This window comes from Culex quinquefasciatus, chromosome 2 (genome assembly GCF_015732765.1).
Source record: "Culex quinquefasciatus strain JHB chromosome 2, VPISU_Cqui_1.0_pri_paternal, whole genome shotgun sequence".
In the NCBI taxonomy this organism is placed as follows: domain Eukaryota; kingdom Metazoa; phylum Arthropoda; class Insecta; order Diptera; family Culicidae; genus Culex; species Culex quinquefasciatus.
In genome coordinates, this window is record NC_051862.1 from 172,799,599 (window position 1) to 172,821,263 (window position 21,665).

Here is a 21,665-nt window from a genome sequence, read left to right on the forward strand (position 1 = left end):
TGTCCGGGATATTTCGTGACCCCTCGTTCTCGAATGAACTCCTCCCGCTGCACTGCCGGTCACCGCTGTACCGTCTTGACCTAGGACCGACCCATCCGAAGGCTACTAGATCCAGGTTAGCGGAATTTCCTGAATGAAACGCAACGCTTTTTGTTTTGGTCTCGATTAGCGCGGAGAGCGAGCTGCTCTCTCTCGGCTGAGAGTTGGGAGAGGATGTTGGGGAGTCCTCAGCAATGATTTCGAATAAATTTTCCGGATTTTCAGTACTCTCGTGACACTGGTTCGGAACACTTGTTGTGGTTCGCGTTCAGGGGGTGTTTCGCTTCCGGGACGATAAAGGTCCTCGTGGTCGTCTGTGGAGTTACGGGGACGTTTCTGTGAAGGGATTCTGGGAGATTTGCTTGTAATCAGTATTTACGTGTTTGAGGGTGATAATTGCTTTCTTGGTACACGTGAATACGGTGCTAGAGCCGGAGGTGTTGAAGTGTATTTGACAGGCCGTTTCCTTTTGAGGGGGGCTTGTGAAGAATCTCTAACAGATTGAGTTTGTGGGGAAGATTCGGAAGAAGTTCAGTAGCAAAAAAGTAAGAGAGGAGATTTCTCGAGTGTTGCGTGTGAGAGTGAAGAGTAGCCAGAAAAACAACTCAAGGAAAGGATTTTCCTCGGAATTGGAGGAAACCCTTGAATACAACAGATCCCGAATGCTCGTATAAGCCGGACTAAGGGGATTGAATACGTAAAAAAAAGTACTGAAGACCAGGCCGTCAGGTTTGTTACCGTGGTAGGATTTATGTGGACCGGGGATCCGCCAAGAGTATCCCTTTCTCATCCTTCGGAATGTGTCAAAGTGTAAGCCAGAGCTCGTAAAGAGTAGTACGATTGGCCTCCCACCCCCTTACGGTGTATGATTGTGGTGCAGAGGATGCAACGATAAAACGGGTCGAATCCTTCGCGTAAAGTGCTCCAACGAGGGTGAATCCTCGCGCTCATAACCAGAACGAATCCTTGGAAAAAGGGAAAAGTGTGTAATCATCGTCCGTGCTGGGAAACCCCCTCCATTATAACGAGGGAAAGAGAGAATGCGGGCAAATTTGGTGTAAAATACAGAGTGTTTCTGTGTGCCAACATAATAAGATAGTCATTTTTAAACCAGATAACGGTTACCAAACTGTGAGTGTACGTGTACGTAAGTGCGACTTTTCCACTAACGAGAAAAGCCAATCAGGATTAAAAGGATCAACCGAGAAGACAAACACTGGCTGCCGCGCCACTGAGAAAGAACCAGTGCAAAATGATACGTAAACCAATTAGGGATTCAACCGGGCGGATGGATTAAGAGGGTAGCAGAGGTAGCAGCAGCAGCAGAAGTGTTTCAACGTCCGGTCCTGGTCTCTCCTTCACGCGGAATGGAAGGATTTCTCTTGTAATTTTGTAACAGGTACGGTACACTGTCGGCGACCTTCGTCCTAAGTCAATTATGGTTTGCAGCGGGAAAACACGGACAGCGGCGTGATTGGGGGTTGGATTTGATTAGGGGTTTCTAGTTGTTATAACTTGAATGAGTATTTAGAGATATTATAAATTCAGAGATATTATACAATTCAGTTTTGAACGGACAACTGTCAGTCGGAAGTTTTCAGTTCATTCCATGGCTTCCATTGCCATAGTAGAGACAACATTTGTATTATTGCACATATGGGTATGGGCACACGGAGAAAAGGATTTGAACACTTTGTTCGTGGTTCCACAAAATTCTGAAAATGATTCTGAAACTTCCTCCCTGGTTCAGCACCAGTGAACTTCATCAATTAGCCGAAGTTGACACTTTGGATGTTATGTCCAATAAGATAATTGATGCATTTCGACAAAAATCATTGCAGTCTTCAGCTGCATTGATCCGCTCTTTATATAGTTTATAAGTTAGTTTTAAGGTATCCCTTTTCCCTTTTGTACATGTAGGACCTCCTACATTTGAAATCACTGAATAGCGAAAGCTACAATATTTCAGGAATAAATGAAAGTTGCTAGTATTTAAAATTGAGGTGAAAAGTCATCGTTTGTGATTGGACACTCAATAATATTTTAACTGAATGAATGTACATGGAAAAGAAATTTGAATAAATATAAATTAAAAAAAAAAAAAAAAAAAAAAAAAAAAACTTTGTTCGTGGTTCCCATTTTCACGAACGCTTGTTCACGATTTTGGGAACTCTTTTTTCTGCGTGCAATGTTCTATAGAAACGAAAAATAACAATAATTAAATCTTCTGCCGTCATCAACAGTCAAAAAAGCTTATCAAACATCATGTGATATCGGCAGATTGAAAACGGAATGTCAACTGTTCTTGTATTTATTTTTAATTTTATTTTAATTGTGCAGGGATGTATACATTGTAAACCAACCGGAAGAGCAGCTTTCTGTTAACATTTCTGTATAATTTGTTTCCCATAGTATCTTGTCACATGTCGATTTGGGGCCAAATTGAACGCGCAATTTTGTGACCGAATTTCGGGTCAAAACACAACAAAAATCATCCGAGAAACCCCATCTTATGATTGTTTACATTTCGTGCTCTAGTTTTAGTTTATTCCACGAAAAACAATAAAACTCCTTTTTCTCGCTCATTGGCACTAAGAGCTTCTTCTTATTGGTCCGATTTTTTTGTGATAAAATGAAACGTTTGTGAAATTTTCTGATCTTTTGAACGATAAACAAAAGATCAAAATTTTTAATCATTAATTTCAGAGTTCTGTCCAAATTATATATTTTAAAAATATATTTGTTGAAAAAATAAAAAAAAAATCAAGAAATCCAAACAAATTGTCCAATTTGTAGAGAGAAAATTGCAGAAAATTTGTTAAGCTTCTCAAAAACATTTTATTGATATGAAATTTTCTATTAAGATTTTTTGAAAAGCATGAAATGATAGTAAATCGAAAATTTATTCTTGAGAGTATCAATAAATTAAAAACGGTTCATATTAATCATAACCTACAGCCAGAGCCGTACCTAGGGTCCACGGCGCCCTTGGCGAAGCATCAATTTGGCGCCCCTCCAAATTTTTCATCATTTTGATATGTTTACTTAAATTTTCAGCGATTGCTTCAAAGAGTTTTAATAATATAATGGTAATTGATTGAATAAATATAACAGCTAAAAAATCCAACCACAATTTAATTCTTTGAAGAATATTCAAATTAATGTTTTATTATTTTTAAACCATTTCAATCGATTTATATCTTTCCAATACAGATAGGTTGTAACGAAAAGGTGCTTTAGGATTAATGTTGACTGAAAATAGCAGAGTGTTGTTTTATCGTTTTAAACAGAATTTGATCTGACCTAGCTTAAATTTCTTTGTATCTGCATTTTCCTGCATTCCTGAAAAAATAGTTTAACTGATTAGAAAATGGACTTTTCAAACTTGTTTTTGGATGGATTCCTTTTGAAACAATTTTTTTTATTCAATTTATTTTTGAAAACAATATTTCTCTTCTCTGTGACTGTGTTTTTTGATTGATATAAAATTCCTATAATTTTTTTTTTTGAAAATTCATAGCTTCAAACAAAGGCAATTAGTTTTTACCTTTTAAACACATTGAAATTTTTTGTGTTTATTTATCGACATCTAAAGTTTCTTAAAATTTTGTATAAAAACCATTACACTCAAATAGAGGGTGACGAGCGGGAATTCCCGGGAAATCGACCATTTTTGGACCTCTCGATTCCCGGGAAATTTGGTCGAAGCAAAATTATATAAACAAATAAAAAAAATCGAAAATTCGAAATTGTTCAGAACATTGGGTGTTCAATGTAAGATGTTCAAGTTCGAATGAACCAATGCTTCTCTTATCTTCTAATTCAGAAAGTGTAAATTTTTACTTATTAAAAATTCCAATAACTATAATTGGGAAAAACTTAAAATAATGTGGACCCCAAAATTAACCTTAAAGCATACTTAGCAGTTAGCCACAAGAAGAAAGTCTAATTTTTTTTACATTTTTGTTTATTATTTTTAACAGTATAATTTTCATATCCTCTTTCAAGCATAGCAATTCTTATTTAATTTAATGTACTTTTCGAATCTACATTGACCCAGAAGGGTCATTTTTTCATTTAGAAAAAAAAATTTCATTTTAAAATTTCGTGTTTTTTCTAACTTTGCAGGGTTATCTTTTAGAGTGTAACAATGTTCTACAACAAAAATTTCGATATATAGACATAAGGGGTTTGCTTATAAACATCACGAGTTATCGCGATTTTACGAAAAAAAGTTTTGAAAAAGTTGGTCGTCATCGATCATGGCCGTTCATGGTCACTCGCGACAGACACGGACGACGAAACAAAGAGAAACGCAAAAAGTAACTTTTTCAAAACATTTTTTCGTAAAATTGCGATAACTCGTGATGTTTATAAGCAAACCCCTTATATCTATATATCGAAATTTTTGTTATTGTCTGCTCTACAACTTTGTAGAACATTGTTACACTCTAAAAAATAACCCTGCAAAGTTAGAAAAAACACGAAATTTTAAAATGAAAAATTTTGTTCTAAATGAAAAAATGACCCTTCTGGGTCAATGTAGATTCGAAAAGTACATTAAATTTCCCATAAAATGACATGTTCCAAAAATCCCTTTGACACTAAATTTCGATCTCATCACCGTTTCAGGTTGAAAATTATTGAAAAACACCTCTTTTTTCGCATGTTCAAAAATGGAAGGGGTCGTACCGCCCCTCCGTCACGAGATATCAAAAAACGAACCTGGGATTCGTGATCAGGAACAAAAGTTACCCTTTAGGACAAAGTTTCACGCAAATCGAAGAGGGGTCGGGGCAACTGCTGTGTGAGTTGGCGGAGAATTACCCAGTTATTTTTTGCTAAGGAATCGAGTCACCCTAATACAAACTGACGACACCGCATGAAACCTTTGTATCCACAGCATCTCTTCCAATCATCTCGCGAATGAAATGCTTCTATTTTTTATGTTATTGATTAGGTATTCGATGCCTCCCGAGCTACGATGCTATGGGGAGGATTTTATTGATATAAACCCGTCATCGAACCATCCGAGCTACGATGGTATGCGTCAGCATACCTTCCGATAAACGATGATGTTGGAAAGACTTCATTACAGTTTTTAATCACCTTAACCATTTAAAGACTAGTTCAATCGTTATTGCAACAAATTCGACGGATTGAAAATTGAATTTTCTACAAGTGGTGAATACAGCAAACAATTTATAAGTCGTACTTTTCAATATTCTGTGAAGTTGCAACGGATTGAGAAACAGCTAGATTTTGACACTTTTTGATTTCTTACAATTTAATTACTAATGTTTTAGTTAAGATAAATATTTGTATTGTTTTTGATTGTTCATCCAGCAGCGATTAATGACTGGTCCAATTCAAAAACGAATAAATATTCAAAATGCTCGACCTATCAGCCAAAACATGCAGTTTTTTTTTTTGGATGGAGTGTGTGTCTAAGACATTTAAGGATATTTTTGAATTCCTTTTGAAAACATTACATTCTTGTAACAAAAAAATATATAATAATATTATTTTTGCTGTTCCTATCACTCAAACGCTCTGGCTCGCTCGGAAATGATGTTAAACATGGGACACATATTGCGATTTTGATTTTAATTTTGATTTTTGATTATTTTCGGTTAAAACAGACACAGAACAACAAAATTTGTACATCGGTTTCCGTATTCAAATCTTTTAAGTGATTTTAAAATTTGCAGTCCCTATTCAGACGGTAGTCCCCATGCAAAGTTATGCCAATAATCTCCCCTCCCACAACTGCTCCACACCACCCACTGGTAATAAAACGTATCGCTTTGAGCGCTGATTTGCCCTTCCAAACGTCGAGGCAGGATAATTGAGTAGACTTTTTTTCATGAGTTTTCCACCCAATTTTCCCACGGCCCCAAAACGCCACGTCCGCCAGCTATGCTGAGCAACGTGGGGGAGAAAACTATGAGGAAGGTGGGTTTGCGGTTCAAGAGGGGCCGGAGTTCGCTTAACCGCATTCGAGTCTGCATGATGAATAAAACACCATTACCTGGCGCTTTTTCGAACCTCTTTTCGCGGCAGGGGATCTTGGCAGTGGCTGGTGGTGGTGGTGGTCGGGAATGTTCTCGGAATTCGTGCGTCTTTTACCACCTCGAGGTTTTTTTTTCAGGGGGCGAAACAGCGGAAAAGGTGTGCCATTTTGGCGTGGGTGGTAGCAGCAAAAAAAAATGAGCATTCCTCTTTGCTGAATACCTTACCGGTTAGCCTGGCTGTAAAAAAGGTGACATTTTCCTCCCTTTCTTGTACCTGCCGCATAGATCCCTCGCCGCGAACCCTTTTTTTCATTTCTCATCACCGTCGGAAACGAGCTATATAAACGCTATTTCATCACTCATTGTTATCTCGAACGGTGGCATCTTTCCTCTTGAGCGCGTGAGATGGTGGGGGGAGAGCCATTTTATTTTGGCTTTTCTTTGGCGGGAAGAAGAAAAATGTCAGAAAAGAAGAAGGGAATTTCCCTCTTCGTCGTGTGCGTGTTTGTGACGCATGATTGTCACGTGCGAATTTTCATCATGATGTCATTTTGTCATTGTCATATTAGATGCGTGTGTTTGACGGGAGGGAAAAGTGTGTGACAGGTATAAGAAGTGGTACTTTTTTGTGTAATCTCTGTCCCTACGAGAATGTGAAGATGATTTGTTAAATGAGGATGATTTGATTTATTTTTACAAGGTGAACCATTCGTGTCTTTGTTTTGAACTTGACACAAGGTGTGATGTAAAAAATGAAATATGTTTTAGAAGTTTATATATGATATTGATAATGATTTATGCATGGCCTTACGCCGTAAGGACCGCCCTAGTGGCCAAACATAGTGAGGAACCTCAAAAATAATTTTTAATAATTAAGGCCGTTGCAAATATTTTTTGAAGGTTATGTTTCTCGACTCTGGTCAAAAAATATAAACATTGAAATTACAAGCCACAGTATCTATATTTGAACAAAAAAAGTGTTTTAAAACGCATTTTACACCTGCCCAGTTGTTTTGCAATCATTAGTTTTCAAAATAACTAAGTATTGAATGCCGTTGCAAATAATTTTCAAAGTTAATGTCGACCCCATCAAAGTTGGTCCAATAAATCGGAGGGGCAAAAAAATATTGTTTTTTTTTTCAAGACACTTGAAAATGTTAATGGAAATAGAAGTCTAATCAACTGAAAACAATCTAAATTGCCATATTCTGCATTGATAATTAATCATATTGAGCATGTTTGGGCTCGTTTAAATCTATTTTGTACTTTTATGGAATTCAAATGTACCTCACGGCAAAAACTATTTTTTCTCGAAATAAAAATCGCCAGTGCTTAGAAATTTAGGAAACATAAGATTGCAAACAGCTGAACCGATGTGTAATGCATTTTTAAACACTTTTTTCATTCAAATGTTGAAACCGTGGCCTGTGATGTCAAGTTTTTAATTTTTTTTTTAATTTTTTTGTGAAATTGAATTTGCAATTAAAATTACTTCAGTAAATTTTGATAAATTGCACCGTTTTCAAGTTATAGACATTTCAGGTAACTTTTTTTTTAAATAGTCGAAGCAATACACTTTTTAAATGAGTTCCCATATTTGCCCACTTTTGAAAAAAATTTGTTCTTGAAAAGCTGATATTGCCATGCAAAGATTTAAAAACAGGAAAATTGATGTTTTCTAAGCCTCACCCAAACAAACCACCATTTTCTGATGTCGATATCTTAGCAATTGATGGTCCGATTTTCAATGTTAAAATATGAAACATTCGTGAAATTTTCGATCTTTTCGAAAACAATATTTTCCAAATTTTTATATCAATTTAAATTCAATATTAAGTTTTAGTGACAAAAAATAAAACCGAATTTCATTTTTTTCAGTGTAGTCCATACCATACCTACACAGAAAAAAATATGTGAATTTACTCGACTCGGAAAACATGAATCACATGTAAACACAGTTGATGTAAACTTGAGATTCGACGTAAACGGTTGAATCACACGTAAAATCTTGTTTTTACGTATAATTTGTTGCAAATATACATCAAATTACATTTAAATTAAATGTTTAATGACGTGCAAAAGTGTTACATCATAAAAGATGTAACATTCGGAAATATTTTTTTGTGTGTACAACTTTGCCGAAGACACCAAATTGATCAAAAATTCCTTTAAAATAAACAAATTTGTATGGAATATTATATGGACAAACTAATGATGCAAAATGGCTTCTTTGGGCAAACCTAAGGCACTAAAAAAGTTTCAGCCGGATTAAAAAATAAAAAATTAAAAAAAATAAACGATTTTGTAGAAAACTGCTCATTTAACACTGGAACGCCCAACGCATGTCCAACTTACACGGACGCCCAAGCCTCCCAAAAAAGGTGGAACGGTAGCTTCAACTCGCTGGTTCTCGAGCATTACTCAACCAATCGGGGCGATTTTTGTTTCTAGTGATTTGTTAGAATGTATAGATGATCCTAAAATTTTGCAGAACTTGATTTGAACAAATCTGTAATTTTTGCGACCGAAAACATCGTTCCACCTTTTTAAAACGACTGTCTCCGCGGATTTTTTGGCGAATTTTTTTTACACGTGAAAAAAAAGTTGGAACGATGTTTTTGATCGCAAAAATTACAGATTCGATCAAATTATTTTCTGCAAAATTCTAGAATTATCTAGACATCCTAACAAATCACTGAAAAGAAGAATCATTTTGATTGGTTGAGTTATGCCCTAGAAATATCGAATTGAAGTTACCGTTCCAACTTTTTTTGAGCCTTGGGCTTTGGAATGTTAACAGTACGATTGCCAGGTAATCTAAAAAATCTAGACATCCTCACAGTTAAGGATTTTGAGTTTTTTTTTCTAATTAAATAAAATATTCATTGAATTGGGATATTTACCAACAATGAGTAATTCGATTTTTTACATAAAAATTGTACTGCACCAGTTTTGAAAAATCTTATTTTTGATGATATGGATAGATGGCATAAATTAAAATCTGCTTAGCTATAGTTGTAGTCAAATTTAGTCAATTTTTCAAAAAAAATCATCTTTTAAAAAATGCGGAAAAAATCATGTTAAAAATCAGCAATTCTCTACGATAACAGCATGGAAAAAAAACAAAAGTGCTCGGATCGGGCTCAAAATTTGTCTGGGGATTCCCTGGCCGAAATAATAAGGCCCGTATTTTTCTGTTTGTCCTTTAGGGTGACCTACGCCGTGTTAGGGTAATCTGAAAATTGCCATTTTCGTCGATTTTTGCAAAAATCACTCCCCGCCTTTTAAACCGATTTTAGCTGTCTTAAACGCAAATGAAAGGTGATAATTGGCCTTTCAAAGAAAAATATTAAGAAGTTTCAAAAATCTAGCCTAACATATGAAAAGGTCGAATGGAAATTTGAAATGCCTTTATGACGGTGTCTGGACCAAAGAGCATATTTCTGGAAATATTTTTATCGGATTCCTCGGACAATTTTACAGAACATACTAAAAAATGGTAGGAGTTCATTAACAAGAATCTGAGATATGTTTCTTGAAAATAAAATCCGTGTTTTTCGACGGGCGACGGGAAAATGACAAAAAACGGGAAAAAAAGCTTTCAAATGTTTGGGTACAAAAGTTGCGTCTTTCAATTACGGAAATTTGCAATCGGAGACATTTTCATGTTACATCTTGGTTACATCCACTAAAAGTGGCTTTTTTGTTGATGATGACTGTTTTACCTGTAGAGGTTATAATCAAGCTTGACTAGCTTTGAAGTTTTTTCTTTCATCGAAAAGATCGGATAATTTCCAATCAATTTTCTTTAAAAATATTGAAGATTGAACCAATAAGGTTGGCAAAAACAGCTTCTGAAAGAAAATAACACAAGCAAAACAAGTTTTTCTCTTTATCACCAAAAAAAGATAACATCGTGAGATTTCCAATCTCTTTAAAATTAAATACTTTAAGAATTCTCAAATCCACCCTATCATTTGGAAAGGCCCAACACATTTTTTCAAAAATATTTACCGCTTAAAAATTTGTAAAGCATTTTTGATCGATCATTTGGAATACTTGGAGCATTTCACGATTCTTTCTTTTTTTTGGTGAGGAAGAGACAAACTCGTTTTTCCTGTGTTATTTCCTTCCGGATGCTGTATCTCACCAACCATTTTGGTCCAATCTTCAATGTTTTCAAAGCAAATTTACAGGAAATGTTTTGATCATTTCGATAAAAAAAAGTTCAAAGGTGGTCAAGCTTGGTACTTCTACAGGTTAAAAAGTCACGTTATCAACAAAAACGCAATTTTTGTGGACAAGGAAATTTGCACGACTATTTACTATTGTTACACGGAGAAAAAAGACTTCCTAAAATCGTGAACAAGCGTTCATGAAAATGGGAACCACGAACAAAGTGTTCAAACTTCATGGTACGTTTTTCAAAATCGTACCATGGGATTTGAACACTTTGTTCGAGGTTTCCATTTTCATGAACGCTTGTTCACGATTTTGGGAACTCTTTTTTCTCCGTATGACTTTTAAAAATTCTCGCGAGTTTTGGTAGATGAAATTTGTTTGAGTCTTTCAAATGCGACAATTTTTGTAACCGAGAAAGTACTTTTCATTTTTCTTCACTGTCGTTTTAATCTAGTTCATCCTAATGTAACAAGTGGGTGCTGCAATAATCACCATTTTTCACATTGCTAATCAACAAGTTTTGATACATTTTCATACAATTATTATACTGCCGCTCTAATCGTGTCCATCCCATATGTAAAAACAGCAAGCCGAGAAAAACGCGTGTCAAAGTTGTCCCGCCCATAAGGCTACGTGTTAGAATTTCACGAAAAAGTGAATTTTCTCCGGGTTTTTAGTACAAAGTACTAGATTTTAATAATTTTTCTGATAGTTTACATGATTTTGAACCAAACTGCATCATTAGCTCAAAATTGACGAAATTACATATGGGACGGACTAGCTTCGAGCGGCAGTATACTAAAAATGTAACAAGAAAAACATTAAAAAAAGATGAGGAATTTTTTTCGTAGTACAAGGGATGCTCAAAATGACCTCGTGAACTCGGGAAAAACTTTTTTTTTGCAAAAAAATTGGGCAGTAGAGGGTTAAATGGGTGAACTAATGATACTTTGGTAATAGGGTCATCGAGAAGGCTTGTAGAGGCAAAAAACACACACATTTACAAAAAATGCTTGAATTATCCAATTTCGTTCAAAATTGCCTAGAAAAATATATATATGAAAAAATAATAAAATTATCAAGTCAATAACGGAATCTTTAGCATACAGTTCCCTTCACTGGGCTATAATCAATCCCGAAATTAAGCCCATGCCATTGTTCCATTTTTACGAGCGCGACAAATCTTGACTTTGCCAAATCTTACCCAAACAGCTCACAACTCAAAAACCGGCTCATAAATCTTAATGAAAGCCCCAAAAAATCAGTGAAGCCTATCCTAGCGGGGTGGCGAGGGGAAACTGACTGACGGAAAGTGCTGCTAAGTTTATACCAACCAAAGCTTCCGAAGAGATCAGTATCATCGCGAAAGGACCTCTTTATTACGCGCCGCGCCTCATCCTTTTTCCTGGGAAGGAAGAAGAAGAAGAAAAGGGAAAAAAACTTAGTCGCAACCAGTCACAATTCATTCTTCACCGTTGTTGTCCTCGTCGGCGGCGGCCCATGATGAAGCGCCATGATTTTTCATTACAGCCAATTTCCAGCACGTGATAAACATAAGAAATTGATCCTGTTGACGACAGCCAGCAGCCACCGATACGGGGCACGGGCGACCGAGGACTGAGGACAACGGATGAGTTAAAGTGAATCCTACACCGGGTTGCTGGGTGATTTTTGCTTTCACTGTGGGGAAAAGGATTTAAAATATGATAAAAGTTTATTTCAATCAAGATCAATCAGATCAAGAGTGTGAGAGCGAGTCCACGAGCAAAGCATACCCATCTCGTATCGACCTCATCGTTCTGCCCGAAATTTTCAGGGGTTGTTTGTACATATAAAACTAGCATCTGGCCAAAATATGAGCACTCTATTTCAACGGGAAGTGGGGCAAATCGGAACACAATGTTTAAACATTGAAAAACGTAAAAAAATCTTAAAATGCTGTAACTTGGGCAAAGTTCAAATAAATTTCAAAATTCAAAATGCTTCTGAAAAGGCTGAAAAATGCAAAAAAAAGGTGAGGTGAAGCATCTCAATTGGTTTAATCTTAAGGAAGTTATTGGCATTTTAGTGCAAAAATAGCACAATTTTAAAACTTCTATTCTATCCAGATATCAACTCGTTTCGACCTGGAGCTTGTAGGGGACTTCTGGGACTACCATTTGAGACTGATAACGCTTTGACGCTTTAACGTCTTTTATGTCAGAAAATATCCCAAGTAACTCCTGAAGAAGTTTTGAAGAGAATTTTATCCTACCGCGGTCCAAACTGCTATGCTGTAGCTATCTTGAAGATCTCTAATAGAACTCCTGGAAAAAAATGTTACTTGGGATGTGTAATTTTACTTCTGAAAATGTGTAATCATTTTCGGAACACCCACAAATTCGGAACACTTTTATGATAATTTGTCAATAGCATGCCAAAAGTAGCTTTTCTATCGACCTTACTATTTTTAGAACCTTCATTTGGACATTATCTTGCTATTTCACTAGTAAAAGTAGTACTTTTTGAACAAAAAACTTCATTCCAAGACTATTTTGCCCAGAGCAGCAAAACACTGCCTCCAAATGGCCTGTTTCATAATTGTGGGATGTTATTGTGCCTCCCACAATTGTGGAACACCTGAATTTAACTGATATTTTCACAAAAAAAAGTTATCAAACCATGTATAAAACATCACTAAGCTTGAGTTTCATTGGTTTCAGTATAAGAAGTCATTATTTGGTAATAAATATGTACTCCTGGAGAGATCCAAAGTTTGTTTACATTCGTAAGAAAAAAGTGTTCCGAATTTGTGGATTTCAAGGGTCAAAGTAATTCTTCAAAAACTTCATATAAAAGTTAAAGTTTGCAGATGTTCGATACAGCATTCGAAAGATCGCAAGAAAAGCTATCAAATGAAGGTAAAAGCGAATCACTAAGTTCAATTATCGATTTGCTATGATTTTTTGAACATCAACCTTCCAAAATTTACACATTTTTTTAATGTGTAACTAGACCAAATAATTTGACATTGTACGAATGTATATAATTTATTTATTTTCGTTCGCATCATAAACACTTCATACTACCCGATTTGTAGTTTTCTATGTTTCCGCAAATCGGACTTTCTTTAATATTTTAATTAAATGAATCTTTTGTAAAGACAGTTTTTTTTTAATTTTTCGTTTTGTCTTTTTTGTGTCTAAAGCAAATGGTTATTCTGATAGAAATAGGCAAAAGGAAAAAATCTCGATTTCATATATCAATTTAATTGCTTACAGTTCAGTCTTCAAACTAAGCATCTTTTTAATTTTTAATTTTTGTTTATATTTTTAGTGTACTTCTGCGCAAGAGCTTAAATTGGTGCAAATTCTGGCACCGAAGATGATTTTTTTTCTGATATATCCAACAATGCACAGTGGGCGAAATGGAACCCAAAATCGGACTTAATTGAACGCGGCTGGTTCCCTGGTATGAAAAATAGTGTTTCTAATGTAAAAAATTCCGGAGAATCGATTGGTGATGGTTTCATCCACCGCACGATACGGCTAAGGGTCCATTTTGCCCCAATTCCCCATTTTTTACATTTTTTCTTGAAAATCGGTCTGTATTTAGAGCGGAGGCTTTATGCGGCCTTCCAAAATGCACTTAACTTATGTGAAAATGTCCCAGGAATCCAGTAAAAATAACCACTTGCACCGCAAAAATCATCTAGGGTCCATTTAACCCCAATTCCGCTATAAAAGCATTTTTGGCCGTTTTCAAATGTTAGGTCCGATTTTACAAATCTGAAAATATTTTTATCGAAAAAATCAGACAATTTTACATAAGAATGACGATTTGCACTTGATAGTTTAACAAATTTATGTTGATAAAAATAAAAATTATGTAAAAGGCAGTTTATTCTGCGTTTGGGGAAATTGGCCCAAAACTCACTCTTCAATCTTTTTAATTAGTTTAATTTCTATATCAACATAAATGTGTCAAACAATCAAGTGCAAATTGTCATTCTTATGTAAAATTGTCTGATCTTTTCGATAAAAATATTTTCAGATTTTTAAAATCGGACCTAACATTTGAAAACGGCCAAAAATGCTTTTATAGTGGAATTGGGGTTAAATGGACCCTAGACGATTTTTGCGGTGCAAGTGGTTATTTTTACTGGATTCCTAGGACATTTTCACATAAGTTAAGTGCATTTTGGATGGCCGCATAAAGCCTCCGCTCAAAATACAGACCGATTTTCAAAAAAAAAAAATGTAAAAAATGGGGAATTGGGGTAAAATGGACCCTTTGCCGTTTCGTGCGGTGGATGAAACTATCACCAATCGATTCCCCCGAGTTTTTTACATAAGAAACACTATTTTTCATACCAGGGAACCAGCCGCGTTCAATTAAGTCCGATTTTGGGTTCCATTTCGCCCACTGTGCAATGTCTTAAGAAAACGTAAATTTTTTTATTATATTTCAGAATGTTTTTTTTTTTTCAAAAATCGTCAGAACCGTTTCTTCACCATCATTTAGAATTGTTTTAGAATTATTATTTTTTTTTTTTGCATAAACTGGTACAATTTTATTGAAAGTTTTTGTCCCTCGGTTCTGATTGAGGTCGAGGGGAGATAAAAATATTATTTTTTTTTAAGATTTTCAAAATTTCAATATCAAAAGCATCCAAAAAGCTTTATACTTCATTACAGTTATGCACCATAAACAATTTGGAAAATATCAATAAATTCAAAAGTTTGTTTATTTAATAAAACTTCTTTTAGCGATGTATGGTTCCAAAATTAAAAATCTGTTAAAATGTTACATAGTCTTTTTATTGGAAAGCCTAAATAAGCGTTTTATAATCAATTTCGAATAGCTTTCAATCAATGTCAAAAGTTTTGTCTATGAAAATTTTATTTTCAATAAATGATTTGTTTGCCTCCTGATTTTCTGAGAAAATTTTGAAGGGGTTAGGGAAGAAACACAAAAAATATAAATAAAATTAGCATTGGCCTAGAAAGTTTACCAATAATATCTGATATTGTTGTTACTAGTACTTATTCTGCCTTCTTCACTAAGGTAAGCCTATAATCCTGCTCTAAAAATGAACTTTATATTTAAAGCTCTCAAACTCCTCTTGATGTATACATATCGACTCAGAATCGAAAAACTGAACAAATGTCTTTGTTTATGTGTGTATGCATGTGACCAATAATGTTACTCAGTTTTCTAAGTTTTTAAACCACTCGCATTTGACTTGGATCAGTATCCCATACGTTGCTATCGAACTGTTTCAAGTTTCGATAAGTAGTTCAAAAGTTATGTATACAAATGTATTTTCGCATATTTTCTGGCAATCCTGCCTTGATTTATGACAACATAACTGATATTTATGTACTTTTCTGAAGCCGGACCACACTTGAACGTATTTAAACGATGTCCAGATCCATAATCGAACCCATTTTGGTTAGGTAATAAAAAGAGCAACGAGTCACAAACATTGAAAATCTGGCAACCCTGTCTCAAGTTTAACCACTTAATCAGTTATATCTGTTTGTTTAAAGATATTTATGGCAGAATGCGATTGAAATATGTTCAGCTTTTTTGATAACTTTTAAATAGCAGATTTTAATTTCAAGTTTCACCTTTTTTTCAACTAAATATCAAATAACTCCAATAAAAATTAAAATTATTTTTTTTTCTAAAATAATAGATAAACATACCTCAAATAAATAAGCAAGGTTTCATTCACCTGGTTGAATCAATTCAGCAATTTCCTTTCCCTTTTCATTCTGTTGACTCGATCTCAAAGCGTATCAGCCCGGGTCGTTCATCATTTCCTACAGTATCCTGGTGCCGTAATCCGGGTGCTACTTCATATTTCTCCCCCTGAGCTTTGCTGCCTTCCGTTCACAACAACAGCTCGCCCCTTCCCGCGGTGATAATGATAAAGCGGAGGGATTCAACAAAGGATGAAAATTTCGTTTTACTTCCACCTCCCACCTTTTCTGGCGTCCTCCCAGGTGGGAGAGATTTTCCAACTAGCCGCCTGGAGTGACATTTTTTTCTGACGGGGAGCGCACAATGATGGATCCTGCGTCTTGATGTTTCTGTCTAGTGTAGGAGAGTTGGGGGAAAATGGAGCTATGTTTTCTTTTGTAGCACAAAAACAGTGGAAAAGCTTAGTGATGTTCAAAATTTTCATTTGTTTGGGATTGGGTGTTTGAGTATTGAACATTGAAGGCAAAATAAAATTATGAACTATTCCATATCAATTAACAAGTTCAATAGAAAAGAACAGCTTCGATATATCATTTCAATTCCAGATAAGCAAACAAATAACAATGTTGTTCACGAGAAAATTACCATGTCTGGCCTATCAGCGTGCTCGACTGAAAAAAATAACGCATGTTCATGGAATTTTCATCTGCCGAAGCCTTACATGTTATGTTGATTGTGACACCATAGAAGCTAAGCAAAATTAATGAGAATTGAATATTTATTATAATTGATGGAAACCATATCAGATGATTTCAGAAGAATTTCCAGTGAACAATTAACAACTTGAAACAAATTATGTTCCAATGAATTTAACAATTTTAGATTTTTAGAAAAATAATAACGTTCAGGTGAAAACAACTATAGGTTTAAGTTTTAGTTTAAAGTATCAGAAAATTGGTACAAATTTAAATTTTGACAATTCAGTTGACTCACCAGTGTACCTTAGACATACCATCTCTTCGAATGCAACTTACTCTGCTCCCGAGCATGGGTAAATAACAAGGGAAATGCGTAATAATACCTTTCTCTGGTATCAATACCAAATTTTGGTATTCCTGGACCCTTTAAAATTTGTCTTAAGGATTATGCAAGAGCAAAATGTGGTATCATACCAATTTAAGGTATTGTTTTGATATTGCAAAATTGCAGAATTTGTCAATGATCGAACACCACATTTTGGTATTCTTTTGGTATTACAGTATTTTATCAAATTCCTCTGCAACTATGGAAAAATTTTGACCAATTTTGACAAAATTATTAATTTTGCGCTATAACGATGTCTCAAAGCGAATGCTTTCGATCAAAACCGGAAATTTCAAACTTGATTTTAAACATTTTTGATATACCCCCTATAGAAATGACTTGAAATTGTGGAAAATTTTCTTAGTCAGGATGGCACATTTTGGTATTATTTTGGTATTAAAGTGTTTCATCAAATTCCTCTGAAACTATGGGAAAATTTTGACCAATTTTGACAAAATAATTAATTTTGCGCTAAAATGATGTCTCAAAGCGAATGCTTTCATTCAAAACCGGAAATTTCAAACTTTATTTTAAACATTTTTGATATACCCCCTATAGAAATGACTTGAAATTGTGGAAAATTGTCTAAGTCAGGATGGCACATTTTGGTATTATTTTGATATTTAAGTGTTTTATCAAATTCCTCTGAAACTATGGGAAAATTTTAACCAATTTTGACAAAATAATTAATTTTGCGCTAAAATGATGTCTCAAAGCGAATGCTTTCATTGAAAACCGGAAATTTCAAACTTGATTTTAAACATTTTTGATATACCCTCTACAGAAATGACTTGAAATTGTGGAAAATTGTCTAAGTCAGGATGGCACATTTTGGTATTATTTGGATATTGAAAGGTTTCATCAATTTTCTCTGAAACTATGGGAAATTTGTTAAAAAAATTTTACGAGTTAATTAATTTTGCGCTAAAATGACTTGAAACCCAAAAATGTTAAAGCTGATTTTAAAAATTAGTGTGATATACCCACTAATATTTTTTTCAAAAACGTTGAAATATCTCTAAGTCAGGATAACCAAATACTTTGAAAAACGAGTCAATCGACAGATTAATGAATTTTGGTGAATTTCAATTCAGTTTCATTTTAATAATACTTATTTTTCAATCTTGTTATTTTTCAGAAGCTTCAAGAACTTCAAGCACAGGCCGTTCATCAATGACAAATGCATTCGGTGTGGTGAAGAATATCACTAATAACAACATGGAATCATCAGGTGAGTAGATTTTTGCTGTTGCATATGAATAATTTCCGTTTTTTCACTAACTGCAACTGCTGCACTAAAAATGGTATGAAAATACCAAATTTTGGTATTACTTGTTCAAATACCAGCGACCATAATGTGCTCTTGGTTGCCCAGTAATAGATGGTAAAATACCATGAAATCATACCAAAATCATGTATGTGAAAGACCACAGAAATACCAAAATATGATTTTCCAAGGGCGCGGGAATACCTAAAAATAAAACCATGGCAATACCAAGTTTTGGTATTCAAGCAATGTTCAAAAATCCAGAAGACCTCAACTTGGTATTGAAATGGTTTTATTTTGAGGTATTATTTTACCCTTGGAATAACATGGTTTGGTATTGTTGTGCCCTTCCACATACAAGCTTTTGGTATGATTTCATGGTATTTTACCATCTATTACTGGGCAACCAAGGGCACATTTTGGTCGCTGTTATTTGCCCAAGTAATACCAAAATTTGGTATCCCCGTGTTATTTACCCCTGCTCGGGCTGAATGCTTTTTCTCCTATGAATCTCGGATGAAAAAAAAAACTTTCTCGAATTAAACTAATGCTGGTGGCATTATTTGCAGCTCCCTCCTTTTTATACTTTCCTCCATTCTCTTCTTTTGGTAAAATTGTCGTGAGTCTTCTTTTGTCACACCTATTATATAATACAAATGGCAGCAAAGTGGCACCAACCCATACACACACGCACACGCCATACGTGCGGTCGTTGTCGTCGTTTATCACCGTTTTCGTTGTTGTTGTTGTTTTGGTGTGAATCGAGGAAGTCCTTGAGGGGCGATTTAGGGTGGGTGGTCTCGCCAGGAAGCTGCCATAACATCTAGGCATCTATTCACGGCAGTTTTACAGTTTTTATATCATTTTTTATTTGTTAAAATATTGCTTCCGGTCCCCCCGTTTCGGCATAAACATTTGTGAGGGGTAATTTTCTAGGTTATGGCAACCTTGGTTTTGATGGTGGCCTAAGGGGGAAATCTCTGATATTTGGGCTAATCAAATATTCTGCTGAGTTATGACTATACACAGATCGTAACAATGTTCGTTTTATGATTTGCGCAATGATATGATGGCCTAAAGTGAAGATGAAATTTATCAGCATGGGTCGAAAGTGTTTTGTGGATTTACTGTTCTTGTGTCATTTTGGTTGTAATGTAATGAACAACACAAAAGAAGTGCAATTTTAATATTACAATCGAATAAATCTATTTTCAATCATCTTTAGATCTATAAAATGCATCGGAAAGAAGAATACAAATCGGGACACATTATTTTTTGGTTCAAACACGTTTTTAAAGGCTGTAAATTGGGAAAAAATAATTAAATATCAAAATTAAAAATGCATCTTGAAGGGCTAAAAAATGCAAGAAAATGAGGGGAGAAGAAGCATCTTGATTGGTTGAGTCAAGAGATTGGTTCACTATTGTTAACAAAAAAAAAATGGCTCTACAGTTTTCTTACTTAAATTGGTTTAGCCGTTCCGTTTTACAAAAATCGTCGCTTATTCTATATTTTTGAACACCTTTTTACTTGTTTTGAACAAGGTCAAATTTGATCCAAATGAGTGCAATTTATTGGCAAATTGTTATGCAAAAATAGTAAAGAAATCAATATAGTTTGGAGTATAAATTTATCAAAAACTTAAATATTGTGTAACAAATTCATAACGGTTGAATTTAGAAGGCTGCAAATTAGATGGATTTGATTACCTCTTATATGGTGATTCAACCTAAATTATTGGGAAAAAAGTAATTCTCTACGGAAACTTACAATAAATTCATCAGATCCTGATGTAAAATAAAATATTTTGCCTTTCTTACCAAAGAAAGGTATAAGGTTTGCTTTTGGCTCCGACTCCAAATCTAGCTTCGTGATCCCATCATTTCTCGAGAAATATTCATTGGAAAAATCTGCAAAAAATCATGGACAAGCGATTTTTGACGCCCGATCGATGGACAATGAAAGAATTGGTCTATCTCTAATATCCGAATTTTGGAGATCAATTTACCGGAGAGCACGCGTGACGTCCGGGTTTTTTGTAAAAAAGTGCTCAATTTTGAAATAGGGGGTTACTCAAAGCCCACATTATGAATTTAAGCTCTCTTGGGCGCATTTGAAAGGGGATGTGCTTAACCTGAACCAGATTCATACCAAATTTCAATTTATCCATTTTTTTATGGGCTCAGAGTATGTTTTCAACTGATCAGGTGGTTTTCAAATAAAAATTCGGTCGAAAATTGAAATATTGAAATCGCTCATTTATCCGAAAAGTTACATTTTTCGGACCCTACATCCACCCAAATTTTCATCCATATCGGTAATGTGGTTCTTGATTTACAATTGTTGGACTAATTTAATGTGAAGGAAAAAACCATAAAAAAGGTAAAAGCCAATTATTCACCAAATTACAAAACTGTTCCTTAGGCATTTTTTCTATTTTTTTTCTCCATATCATAATCCAGACCATAATCAAGGTTCTGAAGCAAATCTGACCTCATTCGGATTTACCGTTCAGATTTTAGAAAATTTCCATTTTTGCCTTTTTTACTAAAAAAAGGTATAAAATTTGCTTTTGGTTCCGACTCCAAATCAAGCTTCGTAATCCAATCATTTCTCGAGAAATATTCATTCATATGCTAAGCTTCAGTGAACGCAAAACGACGCAAGCAGCTATCCGTTCTGAAGCCTCATTCTTTTGCCTTTCTTTTTTTTCTTGCTCATTCTCTGATCGATTTCTGAGCGAACGAATTTCTGGTGAGCGTCCAAGCTTCCCATGTGTCAGTGACAACGCACATCGCGGGTTTGGTTTTCTAGCTTCGGCACGAGCCCATTTGTGTGCTAGTATTTTGGTTCATCGTACCAGCGTACCAAGACACGCGTCTTCTCGTCGACTCGGTTTCATGTCTGGCATGACACCAGCGTATGAGCCATGGTGGTTCACTCGGTACGTTTGCGTTTGTCGTAGTGAAGTCTCACCGAGCGCTCAGTCGCAGTATCCCAAAAACGCCTAAATGCATCCTTCTTAATTTTCTGGCTTGCTTATAAAAAGCTCGCAATTTTGCCTAACGCCTGAATATCAGTTCAGTGAATTCCAGTAGGCGGTTTAAAGCTTTCAAGAACTTTTAAGCGGCTTTACCGTTACATCATTTAAAACACGGCAAAATCTCGGGTGTGGAAACACTTTCTGCAAGTCATTTTGTAATCGCTTTGTTGCTCTGAAGCAAGACGGAATTATTTTATTTTCTCGTTAATTCGATATTTTGAAAGGTGAAAAAAACTCAGAGAATACGAACAATTTGTCGATAGACAGAAAACATTACGAACACGGCAAATTGTGAGCTAATTCTCTGACTAAAAAATAAGTTGTTCTGATTTTGAAAATCGAAAATGCT

At 35.0% G+C, this 21,665-nt stretch overlaps 1 protein-coding gene across 1 annotated transcript in view; it reads left to right on the plus strand.

The window, feature by feature from the left end:
* Nucleotides 1–1,360: 1,360 nt before the first annotated feature.
* The window catches only part of LOC6045045, a 168,560-nt gene continuing 148,255 nt past the window's right edge, over nucleotides 1,361–21,665 (plus strand). Inside the window, exon 1 of the mRNA XM_038253754.1 lies at nucleotides 1,361–1,438. The gene's annotated coding sequence lies outside the window, so the exon portion shown is untranslated. The remainder of the gene's footprint in view (nucleotides 1,439–21,665) is intronic.